The sequence below is a fragment of the Thamnophis elegans genome, unplaced genomic scaffold (genome assembly GCF_009769535.1).
Source record: "Thamnophis elegans isolate rThaEle1 unplaced genomic scaffold, rThaEle1.pri scaffold_89_arrow_ctg1, whole genome shotgun sequence".
NCBI classification, from domain to species: domain Eukaryota; kingdom Metazoa; phylum Chordata; class Lepidosauria; order Squamata; family Colubridae; genus Thamnophis; species Thamnophis elegans.
The window spans coordinates 207,655-226,515 of NW_022473913.1; the positions used below are offsets into that span (position 1 = coordinate 207,655).

At 49.8% G+C, this 18,861-nt stretch overlaps 1 protein-coding gene across 1 annotated transcript in view; it reads right to left on the minus strand.

Moving 5' to 3' along the window:
* The window catches only part of IRF5 (interferon regulatory factor 5), a 49,480-nt gene extending 34,944 nt beyond the window's left edge, over window positions 1-14,536 (minus strand). The window contains 1 exon segment of the mRNA XM_032238801.1: window positions 14,360-14,536. The gene's annotated coding sequence lies outside the window, so the exon portion shown is untranslated.
* Between the last annotated feature and the right edge of the window lie 4,325 nt (window positions 14,537-18,861).

The following is an 18,861-nucleotide window of genomic DNA, read 5'->3' on the forward strand; positions in this document are numbered from 1 at the left end:
TGAGCGAGACAGTCGTTAAGCGAGTCTTTGCCCCATTTGACAACCTTTCTGGTCGCAGTTGTTAAGTGAGTCACTGCGCTTACTCAATTAGCAACTCGGTTGTAAAGTGAAGCTGGCTTCCCCCAGAGCGTCGCAAAAGGGTCGCCCCCCCCCCAAAAAAGTGACCCCAGGACACTGCAACCGTCATAAGTACATGCCAGTTGCCAAGCATCTGGATTTTGATCATGTGACCACGGAGATGCTGCGACGGTCGTAAGTGTGAAAAACGGTCATAAGGTCGCTGCTATAACATTGAACGGCCACCGAATGAATTGTCGTAAGTCGCTGCCCTCCCTGGCTAAGGACTCCTGCCTTGGCGAAGGGGTTGGACTAGAAGACCTCCAAGGCCCCCTTCCAGACCTGCGGTTCTAAGTTGCAAAGCTTCTTTCTGCGCTGTCGATTCTGCTGGGCCACCAGCCACAGCCAGGAGGCCCCCACTTTTCTTGGCCGCCTTGTGCAAGACCAGATGAGGGAAGGGAAGTGCGCACATCTGCTTTCTCTCGAAGTTGTTTTTTTCCAATCATTTGGGAACCTTTTGGTCAACCTCTGAGAAAGTTATTTCCTTGGAAGCATTATGAGAAATAATATTTCCCCAGTGGATGAATTCATTCCACTTCTTCTTTTGAAGTCATGTGGGAGGGTTGCACAGCTGGGTTGGCAATAGCAATAGCAGTTAGACTTATATACCGCTTCATAGGGCTTTCAGCCCTCTCTAAGCGGTTTACAGAGTCAGCATATCACCCCCAACAATCCGGGTCCTCATTTTACCCACCTCGGAAGGATAGAAGGCTGAGTCAACCTTGAGCCGGTGAGATTTGAACCGCCGAACTGCAGCTAGCAGTCAGCTGAAGTGGCTGCAGTACTGCTCTCTACCCACTGCGCCACCCCGGCTCTATAGGGAGCAGAGAGGGTCACGGGGGACTTCTAACCCTCCCTCTAACGCCCCACACATCCATCAAAAGTCCACCCGATCCTGAAATCCACATAATCCTCAACATACGACGACAACAGAGTCGGATGTTCCTGCTGCTTTTAACTTTTCTATTTTTTAAATGGATTTGTTGTAAGCCGCCCGGAGTCCTTTCGGGATTGGGCGGCCTATAAATTCATTAAATCTAAATCTGCTAAGGGAAATAGTCGTTAAGTGAGTTTTGTCCCATGGCACGATCTTGCCTTGGCACCGTTGTTAAGCGGGTCACTGCAGCGGCGAAGTGAGTCACACACTGCTTAAGTGAATCCAGCTTCCCCTGTTTGTCAGAAGGTCGCAAAAATTGTACAGTTATAGAGACTAACTTGATTTTGCATTTAAGAACCGCAGCAAGACTGTTGGTGGCGCAATACTGGAAGAAGGAAGATTTGCCTACTATTCAAGAATGGACATTAAAAGTAACAAACCTAGCAGAGATGGCTAAAATATCTGCATATCTCAAGGACCATTCAAATGAGAGATATAAACTGGAGTGGAGAAGATGGATTGACTATACTCAAAATAAATACGGGACTAAGAAATTCCAGATAGTTTATGATTGAAGAATCAAGGAATGATATAATCTGTTTAGAGCAGTGTTTCTCAACCTTGGCCACTTGAAGATGTCCGGACTTCAACTCCCAGAATTCCCCAGCCAGCGAATGCATTCGCTGGCTGGGGAATTCTGGGAGTTGAAGTCCGGACATCTTCAAGTGGCCAAGGTTGAGAAACACTGGTTTAGAGCTAGCTTAGCAAAGAGGAGTTAAAGCTCAAATGAAAGATGATACCAACTTTTTGAAAGTTCTTTTTAGAACATCTTTGTTGAAGATTTATACCCTGTATTGGTTCTAGGAAGTCGGGGGGTGGGGGGGGAGGAAGGTTGGGGGGGGTTGGGGGGGAGGGCAGGGGGGAGGAGGTAAACATTTGTAAAAGTTTTTTTTTCTAAAATTTTCAATTAAAAAAAAAGAAGGTGGTTGCAAAAGGGGACACACACACACACCGTCATAAGTACAGGCCAGTTGCCACACTCCCAAATTCCGATCAACGGTCGCGAGCCGCCTTTTCCGCTGCAAAGTCGAGCAGTCATTAAACGGACGGTGTTAAGTCGAGGACTGTGTGTAATAAGGCCTTGCGAAGGGTTGCAAAGAAGGCCATGAAGGTTTTTATCTGACCTGCAAATCGTCTCCCTCCCTGGGAGGAGGCCCAGTGCCTCTCGGCATGAGTCAGCCCCTTTGGCTGTCCTCCTCTTAAATTTCGGAGGGATGACCAAACCCATGAGTCACAGCGAGGAGCACCCAGGGAGGAGGTTGTGATGCCACCCAAATACCCTGAAGCCAAAGACAAACAAAACACAACACAACAACAAGCGGCAATGCCAAAGAGCCACCCGGATTTCTTTATTTGGGGAAGGGAGGACTCTGGGAAAAATCTGGGAAGACCTCTCTGCTCCCTGCAGGAGAAATGGGGAGGGGGCTAATGAAAGAAAACCAGCACGCTCTCCTTGGCCCACCCACCCACCCAAGTTTCCTTTCACCGGCGGCCGCCGAGAGTGAGATTTCATGAAAAGTTTTACGAAGAACCTAAAAATGAACGCAAACTAATAAAGAGCGAAAGAAGCAAAGAAATGAAAGGAAGAAGGAAGAAAGGAAGGGAGGAGGGAGGGAATAGCAGTTAGACTTATATACCGCTTCATAGGGCTTTCAGGCCTCTCTAAGCGGTTTACAGAGAGTCAGCATATTGCCCCCAACAATCCGGGTCCTCATTTTACCCACCTCGGAAGGATGGAAGGCTGAGTCAACCCTGAGCCGGTGAGATTTGAACCGCTGACCTGCTGATCTAGCAGTAGCCTGCAGTGCTGCATTTAACCACTGCGCCACCTTGGCTCTTAGAGAGAGAGGGAAGGAAGGAAGAGAGGAAAAGAAAGAAGGAAAGAAAGAAAATGAAAGAAGGAAGGAGGTATATAAAAATAAAGATTAAAAAAGGAAGAAAGGTGATGGAAGAAAGAAAAGGAAAGAAGGAAGAAGAGGTAGAGAAACGAGAGAAGGAGAAAGATAGAAAAAGAAAGAAAGAAAAGATAAAGAAGGTAGTTAGAAAGGAAGGAAAGGGGAAGAAGGAAGAAAGGAGACAGAACAAATGAGAGAGATGGAAGAAAAAAGAATAAAAGAGGGAAGAAGATAGAAAAAGAAAGCTGGAGATAGAAAGAAAAAGAAAGGAAAGAATGAAAAGGGGAGGAGAAAGGAGATAAAGGAAGAAAAGAGGATAAAGGAAAAAAGAAAGAAAGAAAGGAGATAGACAAAGGAGACAGAAAAGGAAAGAAAAACAACGAAGGAAGGAAAGAAAGAATGAAAGATGAAGAAGGAATATGGGTAGCAAGGAAGGAAAGAATGAGAGGGAGAAAGAAAGGAGAGAGAAAAGAGATAGAAGGAAGAGACAGTAAAAAGGAGAAAGAAAAAGTGCAGAAAAAGAGAAGGATAAAAAGAAGAGCTTCAATTCCTTCTCCAGCAAATATATGTACATTTATACAGGGCGGGGCATAACCTTTTCCTAGGGGGTCACAGCAAGATCGACAGCAGTTTACAACTTCCGCGACACCTCATTTTAAAGCCCATAAAAAACTGAATTGAATGAGCTATTAAATGTTAAATTTGCTTTAAGAATGGCTGGAAAATTCGATTCGGAAGAACAAAGGATCATTGACAGAATAAAATGCATTGCCTTTCGAGAGGCTCGCGATGCTGGAGCGACGTTTATCAATCGAAAATGGATTGCAAACAAATTGAAACGTCATCCGGATTGGGTTACTGATAATTGGAACAAAACAGCCCAAGAATGTTTCACAAAATTTGGAGAAGGGCGTCCTCTGCAACTGTCCCAAGAAAGCAAAGCCATCATTGCAACTGGCAGTCGCAAACAACGAAAAGGAAACCGAAAAGTGGCCCAAGAAATCCTTCAAATTTTGGGGCAATGACGTCTGGCCGGGAAATTCGCCAGATCTCAATCCGGCAGAGAACATTGGGGCCATAATTAAGGATGAAGTGGAAGCTCTGATGATTCAGGAGCAAGGTCAAAATCGATATTCGGTTGAAACTTTGAGAATGAATTTGGAAACTGTGTTGAAAAATCTGGAAAATCGAACGGAACTGTTTGAAGATTTGTTGTGTTCTTATCCACCTCGTTTGAATGCTGTTCGAAGGGCTAATGGTGGTCATACTGACTATTAAATCGTGTCAATAAACTCAGTTTTTGATGGGCTTTCGAATGGTGTATGAATTATTTGTGTTGTTATTACAAGTGTTGCTGTGACCCCCTAGGAAAAGGTTATGCCCCGCCCTGTAATATTAACCCTCACTTTACAATTTCAAAAAACAAACAACTGCTCCCTTCTTTCCATTCTCCAGATTATTTTTCTCATTCTCCAAACCACGAATCACGATGGCATTTTCTTCCGTCTCCTGCAAAAGGCCCATCAGGGTCTCCAGTCAAGGATGGTCTTAGGCAGCCCCCCACCCCCCCCCCACCCCAAACCCCATGCACATTTTGAAAGTAAGGGGAAGATACAGAACCTAGACGAAAAGTGGGGGGAAGAGGGGAAAACAGAAAAGGAAGTACTAAATATACCAGGATATATTCAAGAGTGAGATATAAAGGTGGGGGGGGGGGACATAGGATAGATTAGCGAAGGGAATAAGAAATGATACTAAACTATACTTGGGTTTGGGGGAATATCATCCCCAAGAAAACATAGAGATCTGAAAGAGGCACGTATAACAATAGAAAAAGAAAGGAAGAGAGGAGGAGAGGAGAGCAAGAGGAGAGAAATTGAATTGAATTGATTGCATTTATATGCCACCCTTTTCCCCCCGAAGGGGACTCAGGGCGGCTCACAATCCAAGAAGGAAGGAAGAAGTAAGGAGAGAGGATGGGAAGAGGAAGAGGAGGAGCGGGAGAAAGGCAAGGGAAGAAGGAAGGGGAAGGAGAGGAGGAAGGAGAAAAGAAAGGGGAAAGAAGGGGGTGTTACAGCAGGCGGAAGGGATGGTAAATAAAGCAACCCCAATTGCACATTATAACCTTTTAAAATGGAATGACAAATGTATAAGAACGACAAATGTAAAGAAGAATAATAATCATGTGAATAATGTATAGACCTATATAATTGTATGCAAGAGAATTAAAACAAAACCTTTTCAACAAAAAAAAACCCCACATGGACGTTTTTTACAATCTGCCGCTCGCCTTCCCTCCCTCCGAGGAAATTCTCACTTCTCTTTCTTCTGCCCACTTCCCCTTCTCAAAGGCTACGTCATGGGTGAGAGCTGGGCTGGACCCCCAAAAACACAACCACACACCCAGCGGCTGTTCTCCAAAATACAAAACAGGTTCGCCATTTCACTTTTCCATTGGTGGTTTTGTTGCGTTGCATTGTTTTGCTGTGGGATGTTGTGAGTCCCTCAAGTCTACGTCTTGTTTCCAGCAGTGGGAAAACCTCTCTGGAAAAACCAGATTTATTTAATCAATCTATCTTTCTTTCTTTCCATTCCTTCCTCCATCTCTCTTCTTTCTTCCACTCTCTTTTCCTTCCTTCTTTCGTTCCTTCCCTTCTTTCTCTTTCTCTCTCTCTCTCTTTCTCTTTCTTTGCCCCCGTCTCGAATGGTATGACTGTTGTGTGTTTTTAAATTATGTATTGTTATGTTTTTGTCTTTTATTTTCTGTCTGTACCCCACTTCCCTGATTTGAATTGTGAGCCGCCCTGAGTCCCCTTCGGGGGGAAAAGGGCGGCATATAAATATAATCAAATCAAATCAAATCAATCAAATCTTTCTCTCTCTTTCTCTTTTTTCCATTCTTTCTTTCTCTCCTTCCTTCTCTCTTTCTCTTTCTCTTTCTTTCCTTCCTTCCATTCTCCCCTTCTTTCTTTCTATCTCTCTTTTCCTTCTTTCCTTCCCCTCACTTTCTCTCTTTCTTTCTCTTTCTCTTTCTTTCTCTCTTTTCCTTCCTTCTCCTCTCTTTCTATCTCTCTTTTCCTTCCTTCTCCTCTCTTTCTATCTCTCTTTTCCTTCCTTCCTTCCTTCCTTCCTTCCTTCCTTCCTTCCTTCCTTCTTTCCTTCTCCTCCTCTCCCACTGCACGTGGTGACCTTATCAGGATTGGCACAACTGATAACTCACCCAGGATTTAAAAGATTAAAAAGGATCACTTACTTAAAACCCTAGAATCAGAAGGGGATCTAGTAACACCTCTTCCCTCAAACAGAATTTTATTAAAGGCATCAGCTCAGGCGAAAGATGATCCCCTTTCATAAAATGTGTTTGGATAGAGCAAGTTTTATTTGACAAAAACAAAACAAGCCTTTCATGTTGTCAAGCACAAACATAAGGTTTTCGTTTTGCTTCCAGGATTCCTGAGATTTGCCTACCAGAGGGCAAGAAAGAAAGAGAAAGAGAAAGGGAGAAGAGAGAGTGAAAATGAAAGAAAGGGAAGAGAAAAGAGAAAGAGAAAGGAAAAGAGAAAGGAAGGGAGAAGAAAGAGAGAGAGAAAGAAATAGAATGAGAAAGGAAAAAGAAAGGCAAAAGGAAAGAGATGGGGAGAAAGAAAGGAAGGAATAAATAAATGAAAGAAAGAATGAAAGGAAAGAGAGAGAGAACAAGAAAAAGAAAAGAAAGCATCCACATTAATATCTGGCTAAATCATCCTAAATGCCTAATAAACCTGCCTAATAAAGCATATTTCTGCCTGCGGGAAGAAGCATAATAGATGGTTTGTCTCATCTCCCCAGAGAAAATTCCAGAAGCCCAGAACGTGTCTTTTACTTTCCCAGGCTAAAGGAACTCCAACCTAGGAAACCCCCCCAAACCCTCCCTGAAACCCCCTCTCCCCCCCCCCAATAAAACCAAAGCAGGCTTCGGAAATGCCTCTTCTGCCTAACCCGCCCGAAACGAAAGCTGAAGTCGCCAGTCCTCACCGTGACTTTTCAAGGGTAGACTGCTCTTGAACCCGGAGCTCGCCGACTAACGTTTGGCTCCTGAAAGCAAAGCTTCTTTCTAAACCGGCCCCTTCAACCTGCGGCCTTCCGCTAATGACCTGCTGGGAGATGAATCCATCCTGACCCCTCCTCACCCCTCGACCCTAAAGCCCCCTCCCCTCCCTGCCCCTTATCAAAACCCGAGAAAGAATAGAGTGAAACCGCAAATAAGCCTTAAACTTTCTCGAAAGTTTGTCTTTCCAGTTTGGACGCGATAAGGAATCCTGGCTTTTTCTCAGTTCTGCCTGATTAAATCAAGAATTCCACACGTATTAACACACCTAATCAACGGCGGTGACACTTGGGGGGGGGCAGGGGGGAGGGAGGGAGAGGAGGACAGAAGTGGGGGATGATGTGGCCTGCATGGGAATCATCAGATGCAGAAACCGACCATTCTGGGACTTATACAACGTCAAAGGCCTCGCAATTGTGACTTGGGCCCCTTTTAAAAGTTGGATTCTCCTCCCCCCCCCGCACCCCCCAAGCAGGAAAACAGAGCACAAACATGTGACTTTAGAAGTAATAAATAAATAAGAAGGTTTAGGGATCCTTGGTGCTGTCCGAGCTTGGAAAGTTTCTTTGCAGACATTTCATGACCAAACTAGGTAATATAGTCAGTGCTGGAAGGGAGAGGGGTTTGCTAGGAGGGGGGGAGGAAGAGGAGAAGAGGAGGAGGAGGAGGAGGAGAAGAGGGGGAGGAGGAAGAGGAGAAGAGGAGGAGGAAGAGGAGAAGAGGAGGAGGAAGAGGGAGAAGAGGAGGAGGAGAGGAGGAGGAGGAAGAGGAGAAGAGGAGGAGGAGGAGGAGGAGAAGAGGAGGAGGAAGAGAAGAGGAGGAGAAGAGGAGGGGGAGGAGGAAGAGGAGAAGAGGAGGAGGAGGAGAAGAGGAGGAGGAGGAGGAAGAGGAAGAGGAGAAGAAGAGGAGGAGGAAGAGGAGAAGAGGAGGAGGAAGAGGGAGAAGAGGAGGAGGAGAGGAGGAGGAAGAGGAGAAGAGGAGGAGGAGGAGGAGAAGAGGAGGAGGAGGAGGAGGAGAAGAGGGGGAGGAGGAAGAGGAGAAGAGGAGGAGGAGGAGGAGAAGAGGGGGAGGAGGAAGAGGAGAAGAGGAGGAGGAAGAGGAGAGGAGGAGGAGGAGAAGAGGAGGAGGAGGAGGAAGAGGAAGAGGAGAAGAAGAGGAGGAGAAGAGGAGAAGAGGAGGAGGAAGAGGAGAAGAGGAGGAGGAAGAGGGAGAAGAGGAGGAGGAGAGGAGGAGGAGGAGGAGGAGAAGAGGAGGAGGAAGAGAAGAGGAGGAGAAGAGGAGGGGGAGGAAGAGGAGAGAGGAGGAGGAAGAGGAGAAGAGGAGGAGGAGGAGAAGAGGAGGAGGAGGAGGAAGAGGAAGAGGAGAAGAAGAGGAGGAGGAAGAGGAGAAGAGGAGGAGGAAGAGGAGAAGAGGAGGAGGAAGAGGGAGAAGAGGAGGAGGAGGAGAGGAGGAGGAGGAAGAGGAGAAGAGGAGGAGGAGGAGGAGATGAGGAGGAGGAGGAGCAGCGGAGGAGGTGGAAGAGGAAGTAGGAGAAGAGGAGGAGGAGGAGGAGGAGAAGAGGGGGAGGAGGAAGAGGAGAAGAGGAGGAGGAAGAGGGAGAAGAGGAGGAGGAGGAGAAGAGGAGGAGGAGGAGGAAGAGGAAGAGGAGAAGAAGAGGAGGAGGAAGAGGAGAAGAGGAGGAGGAAGAGGAGAAGAGGAGGAGGAAGAGGGAGGAGGAGGAGAGGAGGAGGAGGAAGAGGAGAAGAGGAGGAGGAGGAGGAGAAGAGGAGGAGGAAGAGAAGAGGAGGAGAAGAGGAGGGGGAGGAAGAGGAGAAGAGGAGGAGGAAGAGGAGAAGAGGAGGAGGAGGAGAAGAGGAGGAGGAGGAGGAAGAGGAAGAGGAGAAGAAGAGGAGGAGGAAGAGGAGAAGAGGAGGAGGAAGAGGAGAAGAGGAGGAGAAGAGGGGGAGGAGGAAGTGGGAGAAGAGGAAGAGGAGGAGGAGGAGAAGAGGGGGAGGAGGAAGAGGGAGAAGAGGAAGAGGAGGAGGAGGAGAAGAGGGGGAGGAGGAAGAGGGAGAAGAGGAAGAGGAGGAGGAGGAGAAGAAGAGGCGGAGGAGAACTGTGGGGTCCTTGGTGCTCTCTGATTTTCATGGTTTTCTTGCAGACTTTTCATGACCCAACTAGGTGACATCTTCAGGGCTAGAAGGGAGGAGGGTTTGCAGAGGGAGGAGGAGGACGACGACCGTTTCATGACCCAACTAGGGAACATCATCAGTCATAGAAAGGACTGAGCAAACCCTACTCCCCTCTAGCCCTGATGCTGTTACCTAGTCGAGTGATGAAATGCCTGCAAAAAAGCCAGCACGCTCAAAGGACACCAAGAACCCCACAGTCCTCCTCCTCCTCCCTGCAAACACCACCCTCCCTCTAGCCCTGATGATGTTCCCTACTTGGGTTATGAAAGGTCTGCAAGAAAACCACCAAGCTCAGAGAGCACCAAGGACCCCATAATCCTTTTCTTCCTCCTCCTCCTCCTCCTCCTCCTCCTCCTCCTCCTCCTCCTCCTCCTCCTCCTCCTCCTCCTCCTCCTCCTCCTCCTCCTCCTCCTCTCCTTCTTTTCCACTTCCTGAATCTCCTCCCTTCTAGCACTGATGATGTTCCCTACTTGGGTTATGAAAGGTCTGCAAGAAAACCACCAAGCTCAGAGAGCACCAAGGACAGCCCTTCCTTCTTCTCCTCCCACCTCTCACAACCCCTTCCTCCTCCTAGCACTGAAGATGTTACCTAACTGGGCGATGAAACGCCTGCAAGAAGAACCCATCTAAACTCAGCCCCATTTCAAACCCTCTTTACCTAAAAAAATGTCTTTAGCTTTTGTATACCTCGCGATTAATCAACCTCTCGGTGTTTTTTGCATTCGGACCCAGAAAATGTGTTCCTTCCACATTCCGCATATCAAATTAATAAGTAAACAAAAGCGATTTTAATAATAGAAGCGGAGGCCTTTATTGATTTCTAGCTGTGCTCCGAACAAACACAGATTAAAACGCAATCAGTACTGTAAACAAATCGTGGTAAAAACACACTTGGGGGGGGGGGAAATTCCCCAGAGTTTCTAGTTTTGAAATGTTCACAATCAAATCAACGTTTGTGCATTCAAGTTAATGCTCTCCCCCCCCCCCCCCAAAAAAAAAGAAAGAAATTACAATGGTTTATCACAGTGTTTCTCAACCTTGGCCACTTGAAGATGGGGAAGTGTCTAGGACAGTGTTTCTCAACCTTGTCCACTTGAAGATGTCCAGACTTCAACTCCCAGAATTCCCCAGCCAGCGAATGCATTCGCTGGCTGGGGAATTCTGGGAGTTGAAGTCCAGACATCTTCAAGTGGCCAAGGTTGAAAAACACTGGTTTATCAGCTAACCTGGGTTCAAACTCAGAATATCTTTTGCCTATTAGGAACCTCCTTCCTATTAAATGATAATACTTAGCAGGAGAGAACAAATACAGAGCAAGAAGTTTAAATGAATGAAGGGGAAAATGTTTAAATGAATGAAGGGAAGAATGATGGAAAGAGACTAATATAGTTGAAGTTGGAAGATTAGATTGATACCTATTGATTTGGATCACTATTGTTAAAGTTGCTTTTTAAAGGCTTGGCCCAGGCAATGTACTGTCCACAAAATACGTATGTTTATGCTGGAAATTTTAAAAAAAAATGTAATATATTTTTTAAAAAAGGAACATCCTTGTACAAAAAAGTGAATAATTTTAATCTGTCCACAAAATATGTATGTTTATAGTGGAAAAAATGAAAAAGGACATAATATATATAAAAAAAGAACATCCTTGTACAAAAAAGTGAATCATTTTAATCTGTCCACAAAATATGTATGTTTATACTGGAAAAAATAAAAAAAGGACATAATATATATAAAAAAGGAACATCCTTGAATAAAAAAGTGCATAATTTTAATCTGTCCACAAAATATGTATGTTTATACTGGGAAAAATAAAAAAAGGACATAATATATATAAAAAAGGAACATCCTTGTACAAAAAGTGAATCATTTTAATCTGTCCACAAAATATGTATGTTTATACTGGAAAAAATAAAAAAGGACATAAAATATATAAAAAGGAACATCCTTGTATTAAAAAGTGCATAATTTTAATTTGTCCACAAAATATGTATGTTTATACTGGAAAAAATAAAAAAGAGCATAATATATATAAAAAAGGAACATCCTTGTATAAAAAAGTGAATAATTTTAATCTGTCCACAAAATATGTATGTTTATACTGGAAAAAATAAAAAAGGACATAATATATATAAAAAAGGAACATCCTTGAATAAAAAAGTGCATAATTTTAATCTGTCCACAAAATATGTATGTTTATACTGGAAAAAATAAAAAAGGACATAATATATATATAAAAAGGAACATCCTTGTACAAAAAAGTGCATAATTTTAATCTGTCCACAAAATATGTATGTTTATACTGGAAAAAATAAGAAAGGACATAATATATATAAAAAAGGAACATCCTTGTATAAAAAAGTGCATAATTTTAATCACACACACACACGTGTGACAGTGAGAATTCTTGTGCAAAAATGACCAAGACAGACAATCCACCTTTCTCTGCCTGCAGCTCATCAAACCTTCATCTAACCTCGAACAAACTTAGTCCCGGATCTGTTAATCCAAATGTTGGTTTACCACCATCACCCCACCCCCCATCTCAGCCCCTCTCTGGACCAGCTTATGGATCAAACGCAAACCACCCAGCTGCGCAGTGCATAGGATTTCGCGCAAAGCCACTTTGCGCTCGGCGCCTGGCCCAAAACGAGGGGCGGATCCGGAGGAAGTGAGGCGCTGTGGGACCACCCCGGGGACCCACCCCCTCATTTGCGACCCCCCAGCTTTCTCTACCTCGCTCCCTTTTCCAGGTAATCCTGTTTGGGGGGTGGGCTGGCTGGTTTACCCCTTTGGAAGGAGCGCCCTGTGGGGGGACGCGCTGGGAGGGACGCGGGGCTGCCCCCTCTTCCTTCTTCTCCCTTACGACCTGGTGCCCCCTCCCCGCGGGACTACAACACCCATCGTCCCGACAAACGAGAGCCAACCCGACTGGAAGGGGCAGATTGAGTAGTCATACCCGACGGATCGCTTCCCTCTGCCGGGTTGGACGGCTCTGCTGAGCGGGCAGGGAGGTCCGAGGGGTGTGAAGGCGGGGCCGGGGAGGAGACGCCAGGAGTCGCTTAGATGGGGACCCCCGACCCGTCCCTCAATTCCAGCCCACCGACCCCAAACAGACGGTGCCGGTTTATGGGAGGGGAGGGGAAGGCAGGAAAGAAGAAAAGGGGGAGGACTTGCAAGGATCGGGCCGGGGACGAGGGAGGGGCAGCCGAGACCCCCGCCCCGTCCCTCAATTCCAGCCCACCGACCCCAAACAGACGGTGCCGGTTTATGGGAGGGGAGGGGAAGGCAGGAAAGAAGAAAAGGGGGAGGACTTGCAAGGATCGGGCCGGGGACGAGGGAGGGGCAGCCGAGACCCCCGCCCGTCCCTCAATTCCAGCCCACCGACCCCAAACAGACGGTGCCGGTTTATGGGAGGGGAGGGGAAGGCAGGAAAGAAGAAAAGGGGGAGGACTTGCAAGGATCGGGCCGGGGACGAGGGAGGGGCAGCCGAGACCCCCGCCCCGTCCCTCAAATCCACCCCCACCCACCCCAAAGAAACCCAGACGGGATTTTGGGACGGGAAGGCAGGAAAGAGGAAAGGGCGGCTGGTTTCCAAGGATGGGATCGGGGAGCGAAGGAGGGGGGCAGCCGGGATCCAAGATGCAGCCCCCCGCCCGTCCCTCAATTCCACCCCCCCCAGCCCTAACACCCCCTCCCCGAAAAGCAGACGATGCCGGTTTATGGGACGGGCCGGGAAGGCCAGGAAAGAAGAAAGGGCGGTGGGCTTGCAAGGATGGGACCGGGGCAAAGGAGAGGAGGCAGCCGGGGTCCCAGATGGAGACCCCCTCCCCGTTTCTCAATTCCACCGCCCCCGCCCCCAAACAGACTTTGGCGGTTTATGGGACGGGACGGAAGGCAGGAGAGAGGAAAGGGCAGCTGGTTGCAAAGGATCGGACCAGGAGCGAGGGAGGGGCAGCCGAGACCTCCCCCCCTCCCCTAATTCCACTCCGCCCCCCCCAAAAACCCCACACGTTGCCAGTTTATGGGACGGAACGGGAAAGGCAGGAGAGAGGAAAGGGCGGTGGGCTTCCAAGGATGGGTCCGGGGGCGAAGGAGGGGAGCAGCCGGGGTCCCAGATGGAGACTCCCGCCCGTCCCTCAATTTCACCCCCCCCCCAACCCTAACAACCCTCTCCCCAAAACAGACGGTGGGGAAGGCAGGAAAGAAGAAAGGCCGGTGGGCTTCCGAAGATCGGACCGGGAGCGAGGGAGGGGCAGCCGAGACCCCTGCCCCGTCCCTCACTTCCACCCCCCCAACCCTAACACCCCCTCCCCGCAAAACAGACGGTGGGGAAGGCAGGAGAGAAGAAAGGCCGGTGGGCTTCCGAAGATCGGACCGGGAGCGAGGGAGGGGCAGCCGAGACCCCTGCCCGTCCCTCACTTCCACCCCCCCCAACCCTAACACCCCCTCCCCGCAAAACAGACGGTGGGGAAGGCAGGAGAGAAGAAAGGCCGGTGGGCTTCCGAAGATCGGACCGGGAGCGAGGGAGGGGCAGCCGAGACCCCTGCCCCGTCCCTCACTTCCACCCCCCCAACCCTAACACCCCCTCCCCGCAAAACAGACGGTGGGGAAGGCAGGAGAGAAGAAAGGCCGGTGGGCTTCCGAAGATCGGACCGGGAGCGAGGGAGGGGCAGCCGAGACCCCTGCCCCGTCCCTCACTTCCACCCCCCCCCAACCCTAACACCCCCTCCCCGCAAAACAGACGGTGGGGAAGGCAGGAAGAAGAAAGGCCGGTGGGCTTCCGAAGATCGGACCGGGAGGGAGGGAGGGGCAGCCGAGACCCCTGCCCCGTCCCTCACTTCCACCCCCCCCAACCCTAACACCCCCTCCCCGCAAAACAGACGGTGGGGAAGGCAGGAGAGAAGAAAGGCCGGTGGGCTTCCGAAGATCGGACCGGGAGGGAGGGAGGGGCAGCCGAGACCCCTGCCCCGTCCCTCACTTCCACCCCCCCCCAACCCTAACCCCCCCTCCCCGCAAAACAGACGAGGCCAGTTTATGGGACGGGAAGGCAGAGGAGAGGAAAAGGCGGGGGGCTTGCAAGGATGGGACGGGGGGGGCGAGGGAGGGGGGCGCCGACAGAGACCCCCGCCCGCCAGCCCGGACTTACGCGCCCAACCAGGAGCCTGGCGGACCGCCTCCGCCGCTTCTGCCCTGGGGAGAGAGCCGGTGGGGTCCGGTCCGAGGGCGCCGGGGCCGGAGCGGGCAGGAGCGCCGTCGAGCCCAAGCTGCGAGCAGCCCCTCACCTGATCGGCGGGGCCAGCCGGGCCGCCGGAGCTTCCGCAGGGAGGAGTCCCGCCGGACCGCCCCCCGACGACGGGCCAGCAGGTGCCTCCCTTCCGGGCCGGGCGGTGCCGCCGTGCAGCGGAGCGCAGCTGGAGAGACCTGCCCGCCGCCCCGGGACGCCTGCGGGGCTCGAGGGAGGAGCGGCTGCGGGGGCTGCGGAGCGGGGACGCAGCGCATCGGAGCCCCCTGTCTGCAGAGGGTCGTGCGAAGGGGGGAGAAAAGAAATCTGACTTGGATCTGGGCTCCCCTCCCCGGGGAACGCCTGGAAGAGTTCCTCTCAAGTTGGCAACTATGAGATGGGTGGGCTTCAGCTCCCAGAATCCCCCAGCTGGCATGCTTTAAGAGGGGTGGGATTCAGCTGCCAGAATTCCCCAGCCAACTCCCAGAATCCCTCAGCTGGCATGCTTTAAGGGGGGTGGGATTCAGCTCCCAGAATCCCCCAGCTGGCATGCTTTAAGAGGGGTGGGCTTCAACTGTCAGAATCCTCCAGCCAGCATGCTTTAAGAGGGGTGGGCTTCAGCTGCCAGAATTCCCCAGCCAGCATGCTTTAAGAGGGGTGGGCTTCAACTCCCAGAATCCCTCAGCTGGCATGCTTTAAGAGGGGTGGGATTCAACTCCCAGAATCCCCCAGCTGGCATGCTTTAAGAGGGGTGGGATTCAGCTGCCAGAATTCCCCAGCCAACATGCTTTAAGAGGGGTGGGCTTCAACTGTCAGAATCCCTCAGCTGGCATGCTTTAAGAGGGGTGGGATTCAACTGTCAGAATCCCCCAGCTGGCATGCTTTAAGAGGGGTGGGCTTCAGCTGCCAGAATTCCCCAGCCAGCATGCTTTAAGAGGGGTGGGCTTCAACTGTCAGAATCCTCCAGCCAGCATGCTTTAAGAGGGGTGGGCTTCAACTCCCAGAATCCCTCAGCTGGCATGCTTTAAGAGGGGTGGGATTCAGCTGCCAGAATTCCCCAGCCAGCATGCTTTAAGAGGGGTGGGCTTCAACTCCCAGAATCCCTCAGCTGGCATGCTTTAAGAGGGGTGGGATTCAACTCCCAGAATCCCCCAGCTGGCATGCTTTAAGAGGGGTGGGTTTCAGCTGCCAGAATTCCCCAGCCAGCATGCTTTAAGAGGGGTGGGCTTCAACTGTCAGAATCCTCCAGCCAGCATGCTTTAAGAGGGGTGGGCTTCAACTCCCAGAATCCCCCAGCTGGCATGCTTTAAGAGGGGTGGGATTCAGCTGCCAGAATTCCCCAGCCAGCATGCTTTAAGAGGGGTGGGATTCAGCTGCCAGAATTCCCCAGTCAGCATGCTTTAAGAGGGGTGGGATTCAGCTGCCAGAATTCCCCAGCCAGCATGCTTTAAGAGGGGTGGGCTTCAACTCCCAGAATCCCTCAGCTGGCATGCTTTAAGAGGGGTGGGCTTCAACTGTCAGAATCCCCCAGCCAGCATGCTTTAAGAGGGGTGGGCTTCAACTCCCAGAATTCCTCAGCTGGCATGCTTTAAGAGGGGTGGGATTCAGCTGCCAGAATCCCCCAGCCAGCAGGCTTTAAGAGGGGTGGGATTCAGCTGCCAGAATTCCCCAGCCAGCATGCTTTAAGAGGGGTGGGCTTCAACTCCCAGAATCCCCCAGGGTTTGAGGTGGGTGGGATTCAGCTGCCAGAATTCCCCAGCCAGCAGTCTTTAAGAGGGGTGGGCTTCAACTCCCAGAATCCCCCAGCCAGCAGGCTTTAAGAGGAGTGGGCTTCAACTCCCAGAATCCCTCAGCTGGCATGCTTTAAGAGGAGTGGGCTTCAACTCCCAGAATCCCCCAGGGTTTGAGGTGGGTGGGATTCAGCTGCCAGAATTCCCCAGCCAGCAGTCTTTAAGAGGGGTGGGCTTCAACTCCCAGAATCCCCCAGCCAGCAGGCTTTAAGAGGAGTGGGCTTCAACTCCCAGAATCCCCCAGGGTTTGAGCGGGGTGGGATTCAGCTGCCAGAATTCCCCAGCCAGCAGGCTTTGAATTTCGGCTCCCACAACCCCCCAGCCACCTTGGTGTCCATCTAAAAGTTGCCAAGCTTGAGTGACGTTGCTCCAGGCACTTGCCAATGACTTCAAAAGCTCCTCTGGGATGCCAACAGGTTAATTAAGAGAGGAGGGGGAAAGCTTTTCTTATTTTTACAAGTAACGCAAGATGGCAAATGTCCTTAACACTCCTCCCTCCTCCTCTTTTCCCCACAACAGCCCTGTGAGGTGGGCTGGCCTGAGAGGGAGAGGGGCTGGCCCAAAGTCACCCTGGGCGGCTTTCATGCCTAAGGCGGGACTAGAACTCACCATCTCTCCCGGTGATGGATGCAAAGTCACCCAGCCGGCTTTTGTGCCTAAGCGGAACTAGAACTCACAACTCTTGAGGTTTCTGGCCTTCACCGCAAGACCTCATTTTATCCTTTTCACTTTGTGGGAGCGCAGACCCTCCAAATAAGTTCTGACAAAGTAAGGCAGAAGCAAATAAATTGAACCAGAGAAGAAAAATGAAAAATAAATCTGGCTTTTTAATCAAGGAGAGGGTGGCACCGATCCAGTTTGATCCCCTATTTGGAAGGAGTCCTGGAAGCTGCTTGGGAGAAAAGGCCCAATTCCAGAACGGAAGGAAAGATTGACAGGGTGATAAGCGGGGGAGGGGGTTGGGGGTTGGAGGGGGGTTCCACCACAAAACCGCGGTAGAATAAAGCGTGCTCGACGAAAGCGCGTACGTGACATCATCACAGCGCGACGAAAACATCGCGCTGTGAGCGGTAAATTTAAAATTAAAGCGAAAACCTTACCCTAACCCCCCCAAACCTAACCCTAAACCTAACCCTAAACCTAACGCTAACCCTTAACCTAACCCTAAACCTAACCCTAATGCTTAACGTAACCCTAAACCTAACCCTTAACCTAACCCTAACCCTAACCCTAAACCTAGCCCTTACCTTTATGCGAATCGGCTTGCTTTAATTTTATTTTTATTTTAATTTAATTTATTTTTAATTTTTTTCGTCGCGCTGCTGATGACGTCACGTACGCGCTTTAATCGGGCGCGCTTTAGTGGACCGCGGTTTTGACGGGTCACGTGGAAGGGGGGGGGGGAAACAGGACTGATGCTTGACCCAAATTTAGAATGGAACTAAATTGTTATGAACAATTTTATTACGAGCCACGGTGGCCCAGTGGTTAACATTTGGTATTGCAGGCTACTTTTGCTGACTGCCAACAGTTCGAGTCTCACCAAGGCCAATGGTGGGATTCAGCCGGTTCGCACCTGTCCGGGAGAACCGGTTGGTAACTTTCTAAGCAGTTCGGAGAACCGATTATTGGAAAAAAATCTTTTGTTTTTCCCCACTTTACAGGGCTAATCCTGTAAGGAAGGAAGGAAGGAAGGAAGGAAGGAAGGAAGGAAGGAAGGAAGGAAGGAAGGAAGGAAGGAAACATTCTGGTGTTGTTTCTAGCCTCATCTTTATTGCTTACAGAAACTGCCTCTCCAGTTAACCCTTATTACCATTGTAATAACTAAGGTGAAGTGCCCATCGACCTGAGTGACATTGACTTGGCCACACCCACATTATCACATGACCACTGAGCCCCGCCTACCCAGCTGGTCATTAGGGCAGAGAACCGGTTGGTAAATTATTTGAATCCGACCACTGCACCAGGCGCAGGGTTGACTCAACCTTCTGTCCTTCTCAGGTTGGTAAAACAAGGACTCCAATTGTTGAGGGCCATATAATAATAATAATAAGACAAATAAATAATAATATGCTGACTCTGTCAATTGCTTAGAGAAGGATGTAAAGCAGCGTTTCTCAACCTTGGCGACTTTAAGTCCTGTGGACTTCAACTCCCAGAATCCCCCAGCCAGCTCTGCTGCTGGGGGATTCTGGGAGTTGAAGTCCACAGGACTTAAAGTCGCCAAGGTTGAGAAACACTGATGTAAAGCAATGTGAAGCGGTATATAAGTCTAAGTGCTATTGCTATTCCTCCCTCTCTCCTCCCTCCTGGTGCCACAGTGGTTAGAATGCAGCATTGCAGGCTAATTCTGCCGACTGTCAGCAATTCGATTCTCACCGGCTCAAAGTTGACTCAGCCTTCCGTCCTTCCGAGGTCTGTAAAACAAGGACCCAGATTCTTGGGGGGGGCGAAAGGCTGACTCTTAGAGAGGGCTGTAGCAGTAGGCAAGTCTAAGGGCTATTGCTATAATCCAACCCCTGATCCAAAAAATCCCCCCCTCCCCCCCAGGATTCCCTCTCTGAGCGAGGGGTGGTCTAGATGCCCTCTGGGTTCCCTTCCCATTTTAGTCACGGGAAGCAATGGCAGCTGGTCCTC